Source organism: Anser anser (assembly GCF_964211835.1).
Source record: "Anser anser genome assembly, chromosome: 2".
In the NCBI taxonomy this organism is placed as follows: Eukaryota; Metazoa; Chordata; class Aves; order Anseriformes; family Anatidae; genus Anser; species Anser anser.
Window position 1 is genome coordinate 161,462,136 of NC_139721.1, and position 21,190 is coordinate 161,483,325.

General features: G+C 40.1%; 1 long non-coding RNA gene across 2 annotated transcripts; it reads right to left on the minus strand.

Annotated features, from left to right (window-relative positions):
- Positions 1 to 3,953: 3,953 nt before the first annotated feature.
- On the minus strand, positions 3,954 to 20,555 carry LOC310894524. 2 transcript variants are annotated; one of them, XR_014579981.1, is made up of 4 exons: positions 20,183 to 20,555; positions 19,488 to 19,622; positions 18,528 to 18,667; positions 3,954 to 7,069 (listed from the first exon to the last, which is right to left on the minus strand). It is a non-coding gene; the product is annotated as an uncharacterized lncRNA (long non-coding RNA). The 2 variants fall into 2 exon arrangements; XR_014579982.1 differs by lacking the exons at positions 18,528 to 18,667; positions 20,183 to 20,555 and having other exon boundaries at positions 19,488 to 20,113.
- Between the last annotated feature and the right edge of the window lie 635 nt (positions 20,556 to 21,190).

The following is a 21,190-nucleotide window of genomic DNA, read 5'->3' on the forward strand; positions in this document are numbered from 1 at the left end:
ACATATTTATACTCATAGCTCAGTCCTTCATTTAATTATGCTCATCATCAGCCTGGATACATGTATCTGTTAGGCACTTACTTATAAGACTAAAGAAGCAAGAGGGAAGGACTTATTGGAATTATTTAGAGCACTTCAGCCCATTTTCTTCAGGTGAAGTACAGAAGGATTGTCTTGTACTCCAGGAGAAAAAAAAAATCAGAATTGATTTACCTAAGGACAACAGTCTTCTCTGTGTGTGTGCAGTGTTTTCATCTCACATTGCTTTAAGGGGCTGTCACATGCACACCAGGAATAGTTCAATGACAGGCACCTTCATGCACCATTTTGAGAGAGATAGTATGGCATCCTAGCCAGAGAGTACAGACAAGCTGGGAAACAATCCTTCCATCTAATCTTAGCCATATAAACATTTACCCTGCCTTGTTAGCTGGTCTCTTTCTAAAACAGTGGGAAAAGAAAACATTTGCTTCAGTAGTTTTATCCCACCTGCCTTAACCCTCACTCTTAAAATAACATGAATCTCCTTCCTGATCTTCTCCTCTTTTCTGCCAGGGGAGCCTAAATGTTTCATTTAGATTAAATGATTAAAGAAGGATTAATCTCTCTTAAGCTCAAAAATCTAAAAGAAAATTTGTCCAGTCTTAAGAGAGTTATCTAAAACAAATCAAGTTAATCCGCTTCTGAAGATGCCTATTTCCCTTCTTTCATTATGAAGGAAACCAAGGTGATGAACTTTAAATTAAATATGTAATGCCTGGATATCCAACTTAGGTAAACAGATCTTTGTGTGCATGCACTGTAGTCGGCATGATCATTCACAGTACTGCCCTGATTATTCTGTAGGATTCACTCAAACCACTGAAATAAATACAAATACCAGAAACTGTGAACTTTGTAGCCTTTGGTGTTGGGGATTTGGTTGGCTTTGAGCCAAATTTTTACAAGGTTGGTGCAGCAGGACTGTGCAGCCTCAGTACAGTTCTGATAGACAGTTGATGTCAACACTACTTGATATACAACCACATAAGTGAAAACCCAGACAAAAGTGTAATTCTGACCGTAACCAGATCAAGGATTCAAGATGAAAAATACTGATACAGCAAGGTACAAAAAGCAGCTAAGGGTAACTGTCCTGTCTTTCTCAACCATCTCTTTTTGGCCAAGACTTCTGGAAAAATATCCCATGTCCCTCCGAACTGTTCCGCCTTTGTTCTCTTCTTCTTTTACTGATGCTATAAAACCATTATATCCTTTAACCCCTCTTAAGGAATTTCCTATTTTCCCCCCAGTCTTCCCCATGAAATAAATGTAACTTAGAGGATTCCTAATCACCCACCCGCTCTTCAGTCATTCTGTTCATTCTCAGGTAAGATTCACTTGAGAAAATGAGATGCTTTCATCTGAACTAGTTAGGGCAAGCTGCTTTCATAGTCAATGGAGATGGACGAATATAGCCAGCAGAGACTAAGGTATCCATCTCATCCTAAAGTCAGAGACTAATAGGGCAGAGGAAAAGAAGTGTATATTTCTCGTTTGAAATAATATAAAGTTAGGCAAGATAAATCCGAATCCATAGATCCTACCAGAACAAAGCAATTCAGTTGAGCAAATATTTCCTGTAGTTTTCCTAAACTATGCGGGTAGCAGAGGATCATTTGTGGTTGTGTGAGTCTATAAGTGATACATTACCTAATAAGGCCTCCTGGGCTGCAACAGTCCCATGTCCTGCATGGACAGCCTAGGAAAATCCAGGTCTCTGCTGCTCTCTCTGTACAAGCACAGCACAATCAGTAGTGATGCAATTTCTTTCCCAGCTTTCCTGGCATACTTGAACTTGTGAAGGAGAAAAACATTCCTTCCTGTGTGTGAAAAGTCATTTCAGACTAAATCTGCTTAGTCTAAGATGTCTCTTCAATTGAAGAGGATAGCTTTTATCCCCTGAGAATAGAGCTAGAACAGTAAGAAATGACTTTTAGCTCTGGGCAGCTGTAGGGATTAGGGGTTATCTTTTCATGGGATCACTTTCAGCATGCAGTCTTAGTAAAGGAGACTCTCGTTTCCTTTCTTTCTTTGACATGGAATAGCCTTGCTCCTATTCTGCAATGCCATGGGCTGGTCAGGACGGATTGGTGGAGCACAGCCCAGGGAAACCAGAGTAGATGTTCTGCAGGGTTGCTCCAGGAACGTAACTGAAAGGAATCACACTGTAGATGTAGTGGATTTAACAGAGCAGTGAAATGTGATCTGTCCCTCATCTTCAGCTATTTTCCTTGTTGTTGATGAGATTTCAGAAATGATTTTTCTGAGTAAATGTATATATTTATTTTAAACTGATAGTTACACTTGAGCTAATCACTGTTCATATACCTTACATAGAATCATAGGATCACAGAATCATAGAATCATTTGAGTTGGAGGGGACCTACCTTAAAGATCATCTGGTTCCACCCCACCTGCTATGGGCACAGACACCTCCCCACATTGGGTTGCTCAAAGCCCCACCAGACCTGGTCTTTCAAAGTCTGAACTTTGTAGCCACCCCTTAGCATCAGTGCCGAAAGAAGCATCGCTTTATGAAGCAATTCACCTGATCTGTCTTAAACACCTATATTGGGACAGGATGAATCCTCTCTAGAAACATTTTCTCCCTGCACTGACTTTTAGGGAAGTTTCTGCAGCCAGAGCAGGGTGAAGAGCTACTTGGACAGTTCTAGCTATGAACCTCCTGCCCTACCTACTTTCCCAGCCCTATCAACCCACACTCAGGAAAGATGAACAGGTACAAAAATAGCAGCATGGAAAAGCTCCTGGGATGACTGTGGGCAGGGGTGGTTTGTTTTGTCAGGGGTGATTAAAGCTATGAATATATTATCTTTGAGTGCACATGAATGAATGCCCTATTGTTTCCATACCAAGGGGCATGGTTTGAATCTCAGGGTGCAGTGACCCAGCCAAATAACTGATTAGCCACCCCAGAGCAAAAATAGTATGCAAACTGAGTGCGCTACTTGGAGACAAGGACACAAGAACAAAACAAGGGTGTGCTAACACATGATGCTTAGCCCAGCAAAGTGAACATTGAGTGGGAATACAAATACAGGAGAGAACTCCCACCAGGAAAGAAGTTATTCATTTATGCTGAAAGTCATTATTGGCACAGGAAGAGAGGTTAAAGATTGACTCAGCATAAACTTAGGTTGGAAGTCAGAAGGCAATTTTGAGTGACTGGTGCAGTTTTGTTCCAGCCTAGGTGATATTGAGTCACAAAGTAACCAATGAATAACTTCCTACATCTAAAACAGGGGTTTGAGAGCTTTCGAATGACATCTGGGAGAGATATAGCCTCAGCACTTTGTTTGGATAAGACTTATGGAGATCTATACATCAGAAATAACAGCCACGTTATCTGAATCTGGTTAAGTAATTCTTGTATTTAATCATCAGGAAAAATAAATTTTGGTCAATTTCTGCCAGCTGCTTCACATCTTATTTTACTAACATAAATGGAGAGTTATTTATCTGACTTTAAGTACATTCTTGATCCCTGCAGAGGAGGGTGCAGAAGAGCCCAGCCTCCAGCCCAGCAGACCCAGATGTAAATCCTTGTCACGTCTCTGGATCTCTTTGTGCCCCTGTCTTTGATCAGTCTTATCTACCTGTGCAGACACAGTCAAGAGAAAGACACAGGTCAGAATTTTCTGAGATATTTGAAGCTTTCAAGATGTCATCGAAATAACAAGGCTATCTCCTCTGTTCTAGTGGAGCTGGACATGTAACTGGCTTTGAGAATGTCTTCTCTGTTCCCATTTTGACCATGTTTTTACTGATAGAATTGAAAGAGTGTGCGCATAAATCCATTTATCTACCCACCTATGCTACCTGCACATCAGCCTGTAACAGAGGACTCCTGAGAAAACCAATTTGTGATATTAGTGCAGTCTCAGCACTAATTTATATAGCTTTTATTATGAATTTCAATTTTTCCAGACATACAAAAAACTTGAGAACAGCATGCTTCCAGTTCTCTATTGATTATTCCCATCCTTATCTGCTTTACCCTGTCTCTATTGTCCAGGACTAGAAATATGCCCAAAAAAGGGAGAAAAACCTGATGCATTAAAGGACTTTGTTGCATCTCTCTGCAAGAGAACCTGGAATGCATCATAAAGGTGGTCTTGAGGGATAAGAACCTCTGATGTGGCTGTATACTACAGACAGCTTATATGGCTCATGTTAGATCAGAGAAGCCATGAGGCAAAAACTAAATAAATGTCAGAATTCATTTTGTCCAAATTAATAGCTAAGGTTCACCACACCTCACTTTAGAAAGCAACACTGGGATTCAGCTCCAGATTCATGCATCGTGATCATGGATCATTGCTACTCTTTTTATTGTCAGTGGTGGGAAACCAGCTCTTCTAGGTGTGATTTACCTGATCTATGCTATGCTTTATGAATATGTGAGTGGAAAAAAATAAAGAAACAAAATAAACAGAAACAATAACAAAAGAAACTATAGCACCAGATCATGTGAAGGGATGGGGTCATGCTGGAATAACTGAGCCAAGTGGAAAACTTACTACTGGGAATGTTTTGCTTGAAAGATTCTCTTCTCACTAATACATTTGAAAAGTTGTCCAAAGTATTGAGAAACTGGAGGAAGGCAAAACTGTTGGTAGTTCTGTGAATTATGAAACCACCACCCACAGGAAATATGAGTTGCATTTTATATTTATTCTGAGAATGGACCATTTTGTGATACTGTGGCTGGTTCTCAGTATTCTAGATGAATTCCTGTCTAGGTTTTCACATTACAGGATGCCCATTAAAATAGCATTTATAGTTCAATTAAGAAAAAAAGTACCTCTATTAATTTTTAAACTACTTTCCACCACCCCCTACCCCTTCCAACAAGATTTTTTAAAAGCTGCTTTACTGCAAGAATAGTTAAACTTTAGCTGTGAAAGAGAACTGAACTGTAGTTCATCTGGGAAAAGCCAAATGTAAAATAAAATACTGTAGCAATGAATATGTCACATTCCTTATTAAGGTGTCTGGAATTGGCAGTGCTTCTCCAGGTCAGATTTTGCCAAGAGAGGGTCTTTTTAGAGAGGTCTAATCCACTTCCATTCTACTTCTCTGTGCCACACTTTGCTTATTCCAGACAAGTACATTTGCTTATGGCTTCTGAATACTCAGCAACATTGGCTGGATGTTCATCCTATGTTCTGCGGGACCGTTGGTACTGGTTGCATGAAGATCCATGTGTAGACCAGGTCCAACACACCTTAAATGCAGCAGCCTCTCTGGTGGATATACCCATATTTCTGCAAAGATTTTCAGAGATGGAACTACAGGAATCCTAGGTGCCCTTTCCAGTGCTATGTGATCAGGACAGGACAGTATGGTTATATATTCACCCCCTTCTTTAAATCAGGTTGCAACCACACCTACTGTTATGAATATCTACAGCAGTAAAATTTGATTGCACTGAGCTTGAAAAACACACCTTACTTCTTTGTCCAGTGCCAGTAAACTTGGGATTCATTATACCTTCCCTTGAGCAAGCTAGAAGTTAAACATCCAATCTAACCATGGCAAACTCTGAAGTGAACTTTGCATTCTTTTCAGTCCAACTAAACATTTCTAATTAATGTGAAAGAGTATTTTCAGGGTCTTCATTTATGACAAAAATAAAAATAAAAAAATTTAATCTTTGTTTCATCTGAACCAGATCTGTTTTGATTTTAGTTTCTTATTTTGCCTTGAAATCAAAACATTAAGTTTTGAACCACTCTAACTACAGTGTCTCTTAATACTGTATTCAGCCTTTGTTTACTAGTCATTTTCAAATGTGACCAGCCACCCTGCTTTGTAAGGCACTACTTTAAAAAGTAAGGTTTCCTACTGCAGAAATATTCAGCTCAGGATCTAATCTTTCCTGTTTTCTCTTTTTGAAATGTCTTGTGTTGCAATCTGTCTACCACAGGATCATTAGAAGTGACATTACCTCATTTCAGTTCCATTCATGTTCCTTGTTCCTGTAATAGCTTGGCTGCTACCAAATGTTGAGAGTATTTCTTTATTCACATTGGCAGCAAGCTATATAAGGCAAAACCAATGTTGCGTGATGTATACAAGCCTTATTATTGCAGCAGATGGATATTCAAAATATTTTTACGTATTCAATGGCTTTGGCTAGAGTAGAGGTTTCTTGTGTTTCTTCTGGAAGATGCCAGGAATTGTGCAGGATCATGAGTTCAGTGCCAGTTTGACAATTTCAGAAAGAAAACTTTCACATCACTGGATGGCTTCTGTTCTAGCTTCAGCCTTAAGAGAGTTCATGGTATTTTTCTTCTGGTACACAGGGCAACACTGCCTTGGGCTGGCAAGAACCACCTCACACCTCAGCTGAATTGTCATGTCTAGTTTCACGTCATGCAGTTCAAGGAACTTGTGTACAAAGGAGAAAGAAAATTACATGATCAGAGAGTCACTGAATGATCTGGATTTGCTCAACATTCAGAAGAAAAAACTAAAAGTTTCTTTGCACCTGTCTTTAAATATCAGTTTCCAAAGCCCAATCTTATGGAGAGTTTGACTCTTTTTTTCCTTTTGCTGAGTAATTTATATCAAATTTTCCTCTCCTTGCAGCTTAATATCCTCAAATCTCATTGACAAATGTGCCTCTTTGAGATTACCTGTCCTGAGTTACCTGTCCAAACTTTTTGCTGCCTTCCCCAGAAAAAAAAAAAAATCTGCTCAATGGAGTTGACATCAGCTGTGATCCTCCAGGGAGCCAAATACTCAATGAAATACTAAAACCAGTGAGGTTCCCCGTACACCGGAGTATTTGGAGTCCCAATTTTCCACAGACTGTTTACTTTTCTCTTCTAGCTGCCCAGGAGATCCAGTTGTCTTTCACAGGAAGCTTAGATTTCATTGATGCACTTAGGTCTTTGCTGTGTTTTCAGATGAGCTCAGGATCTGCACAAAGATCCCCTTCAGTCCCTTTTCCATCTCTCCTTCATTTCTTTCTCCATCTTCTCCTCTGAGTAATCTGGCCCTAAAAAAATAAATTCCCATTAGGTTGAATTCATTGTCATTCTTGCTTTTTACAGGCAAAGTAATTCCTTTAAGCTTATACAGCAACAAGTTGTCTGTAATTCTCCAATATTTCAATTCCAACCTTACCAGTATAGAAAGAACAGCACACACAGTCTGGTCACCAGAGCAGGAATGAAAACGGTTGATGAAGCAAATCCTAGATTATCCTGGAATAGCCAAGGCATGGTGCTAGGACTGAAACACGATGTGCTGAGCAAATCCTACCAGGAGAAAATAAATGCAAGATTTGCATGGTCTAATTTTGCAGGGTACTGAGCATGTTTAGCTCTCACTGAAAGCAATGGGAAAGTAGCTGTATCTTGCCGTCTCATACGAATGAGCCTGCTACAATTCTCTGCTGACAAAAACTCAGCAAAACCCTGTCATCTTGATTCAGTAGCTACATGCAATTTCTAGCTGGTGTCTCTTCTGAGACATTATTCTGGAGTACGCATGCACTGTGATCAGTCTACTGACTCCAATTTTATGTTTATGAAAACTAGAATTAGAACCAGAATAAAAAGGTCTTTATAATATAGGAGCTGTTGATAAAACCTCCACAGACTGCCAGCTTGCACTAGCAGAAAGAACTTCATTGAAGTCAGTGGAGCATTTCCAAATGACTCTAGTTAAGCAGATGGTTCTGCTACTGGATCTCCTTTCAAAGATCATTTCATTCTTGGGAAAAAAAAAAATGATCTTCTTGAAGGAAAACTCCAGAATATGCAATATTTAGCTGCAGTCAAAGACAAGAGAGTATATTACTCTGGACTTCTCAAGCTTTGTCTGGATTTCTCTGGATTTTAGCGTATTTCTGTCTTTGTTTCACTTGTATTTGCAAAATTATTTAAGAAACTTTTGCTGTGTTTGCAACTTGGTTTAAATTCTGATGACCCTTGTCTAATTTGTCCTAGCCACAATGGGAAAATTACCTACTGGCCAGGTGTTCATTGACTACCCTGTGGTTTAGGGTTTGTATTAGTAAATCATCTATTTTAAGGTGTTTTTTAACTTAAAGTTTGCTTACTTTTGCAGATCTGTGTGCCTTCAGCCTAAAAGAAACCATTCCATATACATGGAAGAACAAAGGAATGAATCATTCTATGAATATTTTTAGGACAATCAGAAAAATGTATTATCAGTAAACTTCTTGAAATATATGAAAAGCAATCCTTAGTGAACTATGCCTAGGGGGGAAGAAACACACAGACAACATTGCACTCTTCAGGTGAACACCTTGGCAAGCCGATCGTTTGCTGTAATGGCACATGGAAAAGAGAAGCACAAGAAAGGGATAAATAGTAGAAAGCTGGTGTATAATAATATAACTGTAGTTGTATTATTAACAAGAATTAGGAGAAAATAGGTAATTTTGACTGTGTTAGAATCATTGTAACTGAACTAAAAATAACTGCTTGTTTCCTTTAACAAGGTAAAAACACTGCATGGAATGACAATCGGAATAAATTTTCTTTATTATTCATGTCTTCTTGGTAGTCCATGACAAAAGGGGTCCCCTAACAAAAGGGCAATAGGGCAGCAGGATGAGTAGGGGAGCATCTGGTGAAGTCTGGATGGAGCTTGCTAAGCTCAGGCTTCGCAGAATGGGTGTGTGAACAGAGAGCAGCCCATTGAAGAAGACATCCAGCAAATTCCAGCTGAGCCAGAGTCCTTGTTCTTGCACAGCCTGCCCTCACTGCTACTAGAAAGGCTGGAAAACACTTCTGAGGTGAATTTCACTCCATGCTTTCTTTCTACAGCTTATTTTTACAATTATCCTTCAATTAATGCAATTAGTGTAACAGAGGAGGAGTTGTTTAGATTTGAAATAACAAGCCCTCCAGATGGTCTTTACTCACTAGCGAACATGACAAAGGAAGTTTCCTTTTCTGTGATGCCAAAATGATGAGATAAACATTTTCTTCTTTGACTTTCTGGATTTTTTGCCTCAAGGGTGTTGGCGTACATTTTAGAGAAGGTTTCCAATAGAAGGGTTATGTTGCTGCAATCCTGATGTTTTGGGGTTTGTTAGGGCCGGGAGGAGCGAAGGATGAGGGGGTGAGGGGGATGCCAATGGATGCTAATTAAAAAAATAAAACATGATACATAGCCTTCCCAAATGTGCCAAGATTTTATGATCACAGTTGGTCAGAGTGCATGCTTCATGAGCCCACAATGTGCTTGACATTGTGCAAGGCGTATCTGCCAGCAGAGAAACTGCTTATTACAACTAACAGATCACAGTTCAGCTCCAGCAGTTGACCTCTACATTTCGGGCCAAAGGGACTGAAAGCAGCTTCTCTAACAGGCTGAATTTTCCATTAAAATATAATAACGCTGGGGAAGTTTTCCTTGGTGTTTGTGAATGGCAAAGAGCTTGGCACTCCGATGCATCTTTGAGAAATAAGTTCAAAGCAAGTGTTGATCCAGTAGAGACTTTAAGTAGGGAGGATAATGCTCTTAAGTCAAGCAGAAAGCAGGGCTAACAGCCATCATGGAGCAAGGATTGGAGAGCAGGGATAAGGTGACCTTGTGTCCTCAGTCCTCATCACCTCCATCCCACCCTCCAAACTCTCCTCTGCCCCCCTGACTGGCAGGTATTGCACTCACCCATCCTTTAGCTCATACACAGAACTGTTCATCCTCATTCCAAAGGTAAAGGAAGAAGGATGTGATTGTCTTTCCCAGCTACCTTGGTAAATCTGCACATTTTGAGACCCAAAGGTCCCTTGCAATGGTTGCTGTCCTCCTCCAAAGGGGGCCTGGAGCTAAGCCCCGTGCAACCTGCTCATCCCTCCTGTAGGGTCCCACAGATATTGTAAAGCCTCCTGCCTCAGGGCTCAGGTGATCAAGACAGAGTTCTTTCCAAATGAAAAGAAAATAGAAAAGAACTGTATTTTAAAAAGTTTTTAAGGAGATTGCCTCAATCGCCTTAAATGGAGTTCCACTGAACCTTTGTTTTTTTCACCCTTGTCTGTACAATCAGAGTAGGAGCACGGAGGAAAGTATTTCAGTTCTGCATGATTAACCTCCATTTAAAGAGAAGAAAAAAAAAATCCCTGGGGCATTAGCCATTACCATATTCGTGGTAGGAGTTTGCTGACTGTTAACTGCTTCTTGCCTTTGGGACCTGTAGCTAATAACAGACCATCCATTCATTCATTTCTGATAAGGCAAGTGAGCTCTTTCTTTTCCATCCTGCTCAGCAGGGAAGAGGACGCTGTGGGCCATAAACTTCCTAGCATTTCACAAGTACCCCGGGATTTGGAAACTGCTTGTCATAATATTGTAACAGCTTTGCAGCTAAGGCAGCCCGGGCAGTAGTCACAACACTGCAGATGCTGGCCAGACAGAAACACATGCTGATGATCATATCGGTCAAACAACTATTTGTAATATTGCCTGAAATTGCAACCTGCATATATGGTTCTTTGCTTTACAGCTAAGACAAGTTACAATAAGACAGCAAGGAGCTGGAAAAAAATCAAACAAATAATAATAATAAAATTAAAAAATAAAAAAGACAAAAAAAATTGCCAGTACTGGTGGAAAGCACAAGCTTAAGAAAAGCTTGCAGGTCACTATGGCAGTGCACTGATTATTCTACAAGCTTGCTATGCAATACTCAGGACAGCAGTGGGAGTGATTCTTAGTGAATGCAATCAGAAGTCATACTCCGAAACGTCTTGTACAACCCTGTCCTTCAACTCATCTCAATAGAATTTGCCATTTAATGTCAGACACAAAACCTGTCTCACAGACCCACAACCTATCACAGACTCACAAGTTGAGGTGAATTTCATGCTGATGCTACTGGTGGTAGCAACCATTTAGGCATGTTCTCTCAGCTCCCCTGGATGACAGAGGATGAAAATAGTAGTTTTAGTACATGCTATTCTAACTTGGCAGTTGGACTTGAAGATCTTTGTAAGTCATTTCCAACTGAACTATTGTATTCTACTCTACTCTACTCTACTCTACTCTACTCTACTCTACTTTACTGTGCTCTGCTCTGCTCTGCTCTGCTCTGCTCTGTTCTGTTCTCCTCTAACTTGTATTGAATTGCAATCCCAGAAGAGTACAGACTGGAAGAAGAACTCATTGAGAGCATCCCTGCGGAGAGAGACTTGACTGTCCCCCTCTGCCCTCTTGAGGCCCCACCTGGACTGCTGCATCCAGGTCTGGAGCGCCCAGCACAAGAAAGATGTGGGAGTCCAGAAGATGCTCAGAGGGCTGGAGCAGAAAGGCTGAGAGAGCTGGGGATGGTCAGCCTGGAGAAAAGAAGGCTCTAGGGTGACCTCATTGCAGCTTTTCAATACTTAAAGAGGGCTTATAAAAAGATGGAGAAGGACTCTTTACTTGGGTAGATAATACTAGGACAAGGGGGAATGGTCTTAAAATTAAAAAAAGGATAGATTTAGATTAGATATTGGGAAGAAATTCTTCACTGTAAAGGTAGTGAGGCACTGGAAGAGGTTGCCCAGAGAAGTTGTGGATGCCCCGTCCCTGGAGGTTGGATGGGGCTTTGGGCAACCTTATCTAGTGGGTGGCATCCCTGCCTATGGTAGAAGGGTTGGAACAAGATGATCTTTAAGATCTCTTCAAACCCAAGCCATTCTATGATTGCATGATTCTATGATTTTATGATGCTATTAATTTGGCACATGGAAAGAGCATGGACACCACCAAACTCAATTCAGTTGATGTATGGTAAAGGACCACTTGAAGTTCAAGTGACCATGTATCTAATGGTTCAGGCAGCCTCCCACAACATTTACTTCAGAGAAGGGGCAACAGTCCTTGGATTTGAGGAGCTCTGGTATGTCTCCCAGAAAACAGAACCCCTTAGCTGCCTAGAAGGGTGGCTTATTCACAGAAACAGGACAGCTGATGTCTTTTCCCTAAACCAGTGGTGATTTCACTGCAAATTTAATTTTACCTGAAGTGCAAGCCCATACATTTTGAAATGGCCTCACAGGTGAAGGTTCATTATAATCCAAACCAAGACACACGTCTGTGTGCTCTCCTTCCTTCGAACTCAATGAACTAAGGTGGATGGAAAAACAGTTTCTTTTTTTATCAGCTTTCAGTGTTTGGCGTCCCCAAGGTTACCCTACGGTGATATGGGAGTGGGGTGAAAAGGGACAAGGGTTGCTGCAATAAAGTCACATGCTATCTCCTCATCTCTACATCTCTGCTAATGACTTTTTCATAAAGTTGAACTTCAAAGGAGAATCATGTTTGAAGGTCTAAACCAGGCCTGCTCTTTGGTATGCAGTGCCCTTTCTAGTGGCTAAAACTGCTCTCTGCTTTCATCTCTTTTTAACAGTCTCGGCTGAGTTTTTAAACACATGTCATTTTCTGAGGTTTCTTTCTTGTCCACAAGGGGAGGCCAATTGGACTAGCTGACTCAACACTCTCACTCCCGGAGCACAGTTCTGGTGTCTGAAATTTGGTGTCTGCTGCTATGTGAAGACCCCTTAAGTCTCAGCTTGAGAAAATATCTCTGATAATAACAAAATAGGATCCATCTAAAGGAAAGAAAATTCTAAAGCATCCATAGAAGATCTTCTACATCATTTCCAAAAGACTGAAAATCACTATTATTTTATTCTTCTTAACATCGTTATGCAAAAAGCCTGTCAAGAGACTCTGGAGCTATGTATCCAACAACACAGTTTGTTTGCTCAGATTATCAGCTTATGTTAGACAGGACTTTTTTTTTCCCCCGTAAGGTATCAAATCCTATTTCCTAGAAAATTAGGTTAGAAGGGACCCTCAGAGATCTCATGGTCATCACTAAATGAAGGCCAAGTCTGTTAAACCATTCCCACTGTTTCTATCTCTCTATTACTAAAAGCCTCCAGGGACAGAAGCTATGTACTCCTCTCCAGATGATCAGTTTTGTCATTTCATTATCTTTTTGTTAGAAACCTTTCCTGGTCTTGAATCCAAATCATTTTTATTTCAGCTAAAGTCTTTGGTCCTTTGTTCATTTTGCGAAATGTGGTGCTGGGATAATTTCAAACACATAATTCAAATATTTGTATCGCCTTCTATCTGCAAAAAAAAATGAGACTTACAGAAAGCTTGCTCAGTCCAAAAATGTTCATATGTTCATATTTTGATATGAACATCATCACATCAATACTACACTACAGGAAAAAAAATAAAATAAATAAAAAACAAATATCAGCTTAGTGACCTTAGGAGTTCTAAGGATAATCTGCTGATAAATGTTAAATGTTAAATTATAAATGTTAAATTATATCACCTAAACAATTTTATATCTGCCTTATACAGGGAGTAAGCATTCATTTCTGTTTAAAGTAAATCTCCAGATAAGATAAAACTGGTTTGGAATACACTCCAGGCTCTTCTCCTTCCCTTCCCTTCCCTTCCCTTCCCTTCCCTTCCCTTCCCTTCCCTTCCCTTCCCTTCCCTTCCCTTCCCTTCCCTTCCCTTCCCTTCCCTTCCCTTCCCTTCCCTTCCCTTCCCTTCCCTTCCCTTCCCTTCCCTTCCCTTCCCTTCCCTTCCCTTCCCTTCCCTTCCCTTCCCTTCCCTTCCCTTCCCTTCCCTTCCCTTCCCTTCCCTTCCCTTCCCTTCCCTTCCCTTCCCTTCCCTTCCCTTCCCTTCCCTTCCCTTCCCTTCCCTTCCCTTCCCTTCCCTTCCCTTCTTCTCCTTCTTTTAAAACAATGGACTTCATTATTAAACTAATTTCTTGGAAAAAAATAAAGTTTATGTCTTTTAGTTTGTTTCTCATTTGTTGGCAGGTTCTTTCCTTAATAATGTTGGAAATTTCCTGCCAATTTCAATTGAAAGGGGGCTGGGAGTCTCAGAAATACTGAGGTTCTTCACAGTTCATGACAATCAGTAGCTGAGCAGAGAAAAATGTATCAATCAGTGCCCACAGCAAGATGTATGGGTTGAATTCATTCATTATGCATATGTTTAGTAGTGAAACATCTAGATGATCAGTTCGTAGGTACTGCCTCACCAGCTCGTACAGGCAAGCCATTCAGCATGGAAATAATTTGGACTAACCCACCACTGACTAACTCCTTCCTAATGTAAGTGTCATGGAAGATTTGGAGGAATGTTCAAACACAAGTCCTTAAGAAAGCAGCTTTGTTTCATTCTCTGAAATGCCTGTTTTACCTATGAAGTAACTTGGATGTTGACAACCAGTTTATCTCCCTGTTGTGGGTTAACCCCAGAAGCCAGTTAAGCACAACAGCTGCTCACTCACTTTGCCCCCTCCCTCCACCCTAATGGGATGAGAGAAAAGTAAAAGAGTAAATGCAAGAAAACTTGGGGATCCAGTTAAATATTTTTTTAAATAAATGAACAAGTGGAAAAAGAAAGAAAACAAAACAAAACAAGTAATGCAAAGGTTGTAACTCATTACCTCCCATGGGTAGATTGACGGCCAGCCAGTTCCCAAGCAAAATGATGGCTAACCTCCCTAACCCTCCCTCCTCTCTGTTTTGTTGCTGAGCAAGATGGCATGGAATAACTTTTTGGTTAGTTTGGGTCATCTGCCTGGTTGTGTCCCCTCCCAGCTTCTTGCACACTCCCAGTCTATGTACTGGCAGGGGTCAGAGTTCAGAACAAACAAGGCCTTGATGATGTGCAAACACTAGCAATATTTTAGCCATTTTAGTGTGTTATCAGCATTGTTTTGGTCACAAATCTAAAACACAGCACCATACAGGCTGGTATAAAGAAAAATAACCCCATTCCAGTTAGACTCAGTGCATTTCCTTACCAGTAGTCATCAAAAAGTTAAATATGTTCCAACAGAATTACAACCTCCAGCAATGAAGAAGGATGTCAGCACTTTCAGAGGGCAAATTTCCCCATATTAAAGTAAGTGCATAAGATGCTGGGGATGAAATGCAGTCTAATATATCTAGTAGCTGTTGAAGAAACTTGCATGGCTAGATGCTCACCTTGTCTGCAGCCAAAATCAGATAAATCATTTGCCTAAAGCCTATAAAAATTCTAAAGAAAGTCATTTAGCAGAGAAAAAAATAATCCCCAAGTTAACCTCTCCCTCAACCTTGTATTTACCTTGTATTTACCTTCCAATCATGCAGTGGTGACTCCTGTGCATTCTCCCTGCCCTCAAACAATTGACACATAAATAATCAAATTAGAGAATAATTATGACTTTATACAAGTGTTACCAAGTCCTGCAGCTCCCACTGCTTTGGTCTTTCAGAGGGCATGGAATGGAAGGTTTTCTTTGCCTGGTGACTTGATGTTCATGGTGAGGAAGATGAGAAGTCCAGGCAAACACACAAAAATCAGTTCTTCAGTGTAATGCAGATTCTTTGTTCTTTGGTTGAAATTTTCCACTGAACATTACACAAATACTTGTACTTATTTGTGCAACACAAGCACTTTCTCTGTAGGTTGAAAAACACTTAGATTCTACCAGCAAAGATGTATTTCTTGGGCTTCCCATTCTGTTGAAACATAAATTATACCACTGCCAAAGAGGTGGTCTCACCCTCCTTCTGCTCACCTGCCTGCTCATTCCTGACACTCCATACCATGCCACTTGCATTTGGCAAGTAATGCCACCCGCATTTCTGAGACCAACATATACACTGCTTCAGAAAACCTCTTGTGTTAAAATAAGCCCAAGAAAATGTAATTACTTTTATTCTGTATCAGCTTTCCATCCTGGTTCAACACAATCTGCACAAGTGTGATGGCTTGGCCAAAAAGTTGGAACAGAAGGGCTTAGAGGGAAGTGTAATTGTGAGTTCATCTCTGCTGGTAACAAAGGCAGCCAATACTGACTTCAAAAACTATTGCAGAAAGCATTTCTTCATGGCAAGAGTGGTTTGACATTGGAACAGGCTGCCCAGGAATGCGGTAGAGCTGCCATCCATGAAGGTATCCAAGAGATGTGTGGATGTGGTCCTTAGGGATATGGTTTAGTGGTGGAATTTGTCATGTTATGTGATGGTTCGACTTGATGATGTTTTGGGTCTTTTCCAACTTAAATGATTGTATGAATGCTTAGCATATAGGGACTTTAAGTAAACTGAGATTATGTCTACTAAGGCACTAATAATTCAGCTGCAATAGGCTGTCCACAGTGCTTGGATGAGTGATTTGGCTGTCCAACAGTGCTTATATAGTGAATGACATGTAAAAAGAGATTGTACCGTGGCAAGAAGTCATTCTAAGGCAAACATGGCTTCCTTTTTGTGTGTGGCATACTGCTCAAATCTTTTTAATCTGCAAATAGGAGCCAAAGAAGCATCAGTCCAAGCCTGATAGTCCCACCTGAAGGCAGACAACTGTGCTGGGTGAAACAAAACATCTGGAGCTGTTCGCTCTTTGATGTAGGGAAAAAAGAAAAAAGAAAAAAAGAAAAAAAGAAAAAAAAAAAAAAGGAATCCAGATAACTGACTTAAACTCAACACCCTACTTGCATAGAGCTAAAATTCATTGACAACCTTATTCTAAGTCATCAGGCAAGGATTTAAGGGGTTTGGGATCACTTCCCAGCTCTATAACAGTCTGTTTTTATGGCCCCCATCAAGTCACTTAATTTCTCCATGACTCTGCTCACCATCTGTGAGCAAGACATTTTTTTGCCTGACTCATTTGCTAAGAAGCTAAACTCTTGGAGTAGGGGCCATAAATCTTACTATAACTGCAGTGTTGAGAAAAACACATTGTTCTCGGTGAGGTGCTGTTGTAACATAGTTCTCAGCTTTGTTAGAGCTTTCTTTAGTCTGAATGAATTTACTAGCAGGGTGTCAACAGCAAACCTGGTCATATCATACAGTTTCTTCCCAGCCCCTACTGTTTTTATTTCCTATGTAAGCTTCAAGAAAGCAAAATAATAAATAAATAAGTAAATAGAGATCAGTGTCAAGAAATTTGGATATAGTCCAGAAAACTGTTTCTTCCCCTTTTACCTCTTTCTTTTGCCTTTCCCTTCCCTTCCCATTCCTTCTCTTCCCTCTTATAACAATCTCCTTGTCAGGGAATCCTTCTACATTTAAGTTTTCTCAAGAGTCTTCCAAAAACATTTACTCATAACTTCCCTCTGTGTGACCTTGTGTTGCTGAAATCAACATTGCGAAAGTTGGTGACCACTAACAAAAAATACTAAAAATGTGTATAAGCAAATTTTACTACAGGAATGGGATTTGGGGGTTCTTTAATTTTGTTTGTTTGTTTGTTTTTAATAACATGTTTCTAAACTGGGATTTGTCCACTCACACTCAGCAGACCATAATGCAATGGCATAATTACAGTTTACTCATCCTACAAAATAAATGAATTTTATTCAACTCTGGGACAGATGTAGACAAACAATTTCTTCTTTAAACAAAAGAGAATGAAAAGAAAAGCCATTCTGTGGACATCAGAACGTACAACCTTTTGTTTCCTGCAGTTCCATCCTTACTGTTTCTTTGGTGAGGATTTCACTCTGCAACCTCTCCCTGGGGGTGGCTCTTTTCTGGAATTTTTCCTCTCCACAGAGCAAAGTATTTCAGCAAAGCTTGCAGTAACTTGGTATTTACAGAACTTTCATCCTTCTGTTAAATTTATTTAAAATTGAGCAACAGGTTCAAAAGTTACTGACACAGCGACTGAGAGCCCTGACCAACAGATAGACAAGGACAGGGGCAAAACAGATCTGGAGTAAAATTAAGTATAATATTATAAAATAACCATAATCACCTTGATTATTCTAATGTGGAAGGATAGAACTAAATATGATTAATACATATTTTTATTGCATTCATTAATGATCTAAGGAAATTTCCTTACTACTGCAAAACAGCAATATTTACTATGGCTTCCATAATTTCTTGTATTCATCAGCAAAGTAATGGCCGTAGAAGTCTTTCATCAGTGTATAAAGGTCCCCATTATCATTGGATTTCGCTTATGGTACCTACTGTTTTATAGCAGCACCTCACCAGAGTAAATAAAATACAACTAGAAGTGCACAGCTTCCAAGACTGAATGCTGCATTTTGCTGAGATAGTGAAATGCAATACCAACTGCTAGATAGAAAACAGACATGCCAGGATTTGTATCACTTTATTTTAGCTATCTAGAAATTGCATATCTACTCTAAAGCAGTCATCCAGGCTCCCTCTAGAGTCCGCGACGAGAGATCAGCTTCTCTAGAGAGCAGTTCAGCACAGAGTAGGGTAGGTCTCTGTGGTGAACAAATCCCTGTTACAATACCTACAAAACTGGTTAAGACTAGATGACAGTCAGAAATGATTAAATTTAAGTGATTTAAATCCTGCTTACTACAAGAGAAGTCTGTAAAGCCCTATAAAACAAATGTGTTACAAATATTGTGAAATCTAAGGTCAAGGAATCAATGATCTGGCCAGTCTATATTACCCAGCCTGTTGTACCCGTACCTTATTCAGGCAAGGCGAAAGAAATGGTTGGCACAACTACTTTGGGTACCCAAGTAGTCAATCCAAATATGACATTCAGCAGTGAAAGCAGAGCATTTTCTGAATGAAGACCAGTGCCCTCGTCACAAAGCGGCCCATCCCTAGAAAATTAGAAGTCATGGAGATTCCTCTAAAATCATACAGCAACAGGAGATAAACTTATTTATATAAAGAGTAGGTTAAGACTGGTGTCAGGATAGCACGCATGCCTTAGTCAATCCTGCCAGTGAGTTTCCTCTTTAAATAATGAGTCACATTTATGACATGAATAGAGGTGTTCCTCTCAGGTAGGCTATAGAGAATGCCATGCTAGGTATTTAGGAACCATAATTTACCCAGAGTCTCCAGAACTAGAAACCCTCTCTGATGAGTTTTGAGAAAATAAAGGCCTCATTGTCCACTATCACATAACAGCCTCAGCTTTGAGGAGGATGGATGATGTCCACATTAACTCACTGGGTAACAAAGGACAAAATAGGCATTATGCTGGGATGTTCAACACAAATATTACAGAATAGTGGGGCTTTGCTTGTTTGTTTGTTTTTAATAGGGTTTTCTAATACGTAGTCATAGCTTTAAGAAACTGGGCTAAAATTAGAGTAAATTAAAAGTGGTTTATAAAACAAAACAGACTTCATGGGAAGTGACACATGGGATTCATTGAACTGAACATTGGTTGTCTAAAACATAAGTTTTTCCTCTCTGCAGATGATGCAGACTACCTCAAAGGTTTCTCCAAAGAATGGTGCCTCACCAAGTCACCTTCTGGAAATGCCTGCCTCTCTCCACTGACCCTAGAGGTAGCCCAGAACATTCACTTCGACTGGACATATGTCAGGCATGTAACCATAGGTTACGTAGCCTAATCTAAGTGTTTGAGTAGCACTACATCAGTGAATGAAGTCCAAAAAGACTACTCACCTTGTTGCCTTTAATGCTGTTAACCAACATAATGTCTTCTTTTCCACTTTCGGGAATGCTGCGGCTGTCTCAGACCTGATCAGAGTCTTTTCAAAAGGTTTCCACTTGTGGTTGATTCCATGTGAAGAAATTACCCTATGCAAGGCCGATACCTTCACTTTTAGATGTCTGTCTGAATCTCATCTCTAATTTCAGCTGTCTTAACATGCAAGCTGAATCTCACCTGTAATAGCTGTCCTACAGGAAGTCTCACAGAAAGGGGTTTTCTTAGGTTTGGGGTTTAATGTCATTCAAATCCTAAACAAGGGTCTTAATATCTTGGCTATCTTTTGTGTCCTAGGAAGATAAATGCATTATCCCTTTCTGCAGGCAAAGACTTGAGTAAACTGCTGCCAAACTCATTCAGTAGGTTGGTGGCAAATCTCTGCAGTCTCTGACTATAACTAAAACCACTATTCCTGAAAAAGTTCATTTGGGATTCACTCCTCTGGGATGGGCAGAGACCATCTTTCTTATTGCAGCTGGAGCATAACCAGGGCCAATTTACACTTACTCAGTGACAAAACTCTTCCCTAGTTTGCACAGCACTTTTTCTTCCCCACCCCTCACCCACTCCCAGTGTCTCATCTCACACCCACAAAGGTTTATGGTCTGGCTGAGATGTTCTGCTTGACAGCCGCAGTTCCTGTACTCACCAGCTCAAACGAGACCTTGAGGCTGCCTCCTTGGATGCACTTGTGCGTGCCGGTGGACTCTACCCTCATGAAGGCAATGAAATGCAGATTTTCAGCAAACAGCACTTGGGCAACTGTCTTAGTGAATTGCTAGACACTGATTCACCTCTTCTGGAAATGGATTAGTTCCAACCAGTTGAATATCTCCAGGCAAAGCTCAGTTAAAAACTGCTGACATCTCACAGAAATGTTGGACCAACTTTCTATTTCAAGACTTCTGTCTATGTAGCATCCCCCCCACAGCCTGCTTTCTGTTTTTTTTTGTTTCGTTTTGCTTTGTTTTTTTTTCTTTTCCAAGGCTATTTGTTGGGAGCAAGGATCTTGATGTTTATCCTTTTTCTGAAATCATAAATTCCTTCCTTTATTAGCTCACTAGAAACTCTCTTGGAGTTAATGAGTATACAGTGTCTTCAACTGGAGCCTGAGCAGTAGCAGGGGATGGATAGGAAAAAAAAGGGATTAATTTCACCTAACTTTAGCCATGTGAAATTGAGTTGTCTAGTTTAAAGTAAACCTCTATGTTCCCTCTAGAGTCATTCAAGAAAGAAGACTATATTGGCTTTCAATCCCATGCAAAGATAAGCATCTGAGATATCCTAGAAATGTATCTTTAAATGGCTGAAATTAAGAAGATGAATATTGTTGTCATGTTGGATGATTATTATGTTATTTACCGTACTCCAGCAAGTCTCCTACTTCTCAACTAATGATCTGTTTCTCTCTGAGAGTTGCACATGCAGCAATCAGCTTTCCCTTTTCCCTTTTTAGATATTTTTCTCTCACATTTCTGGCATGGTGTTATTAGGTTATTCACTGTTCCCTTTTCCCTACTACCACTGTTTGGCACAGAGGATGCTTTGTTTGTCTTCATTATCTTCTTGCCACTGCATGTGCATGACTGCATACAAATGCATGCTCATGTGCACATGAAGTCTAGATACGTGCTTGTGGAATCTATACATGATTCAA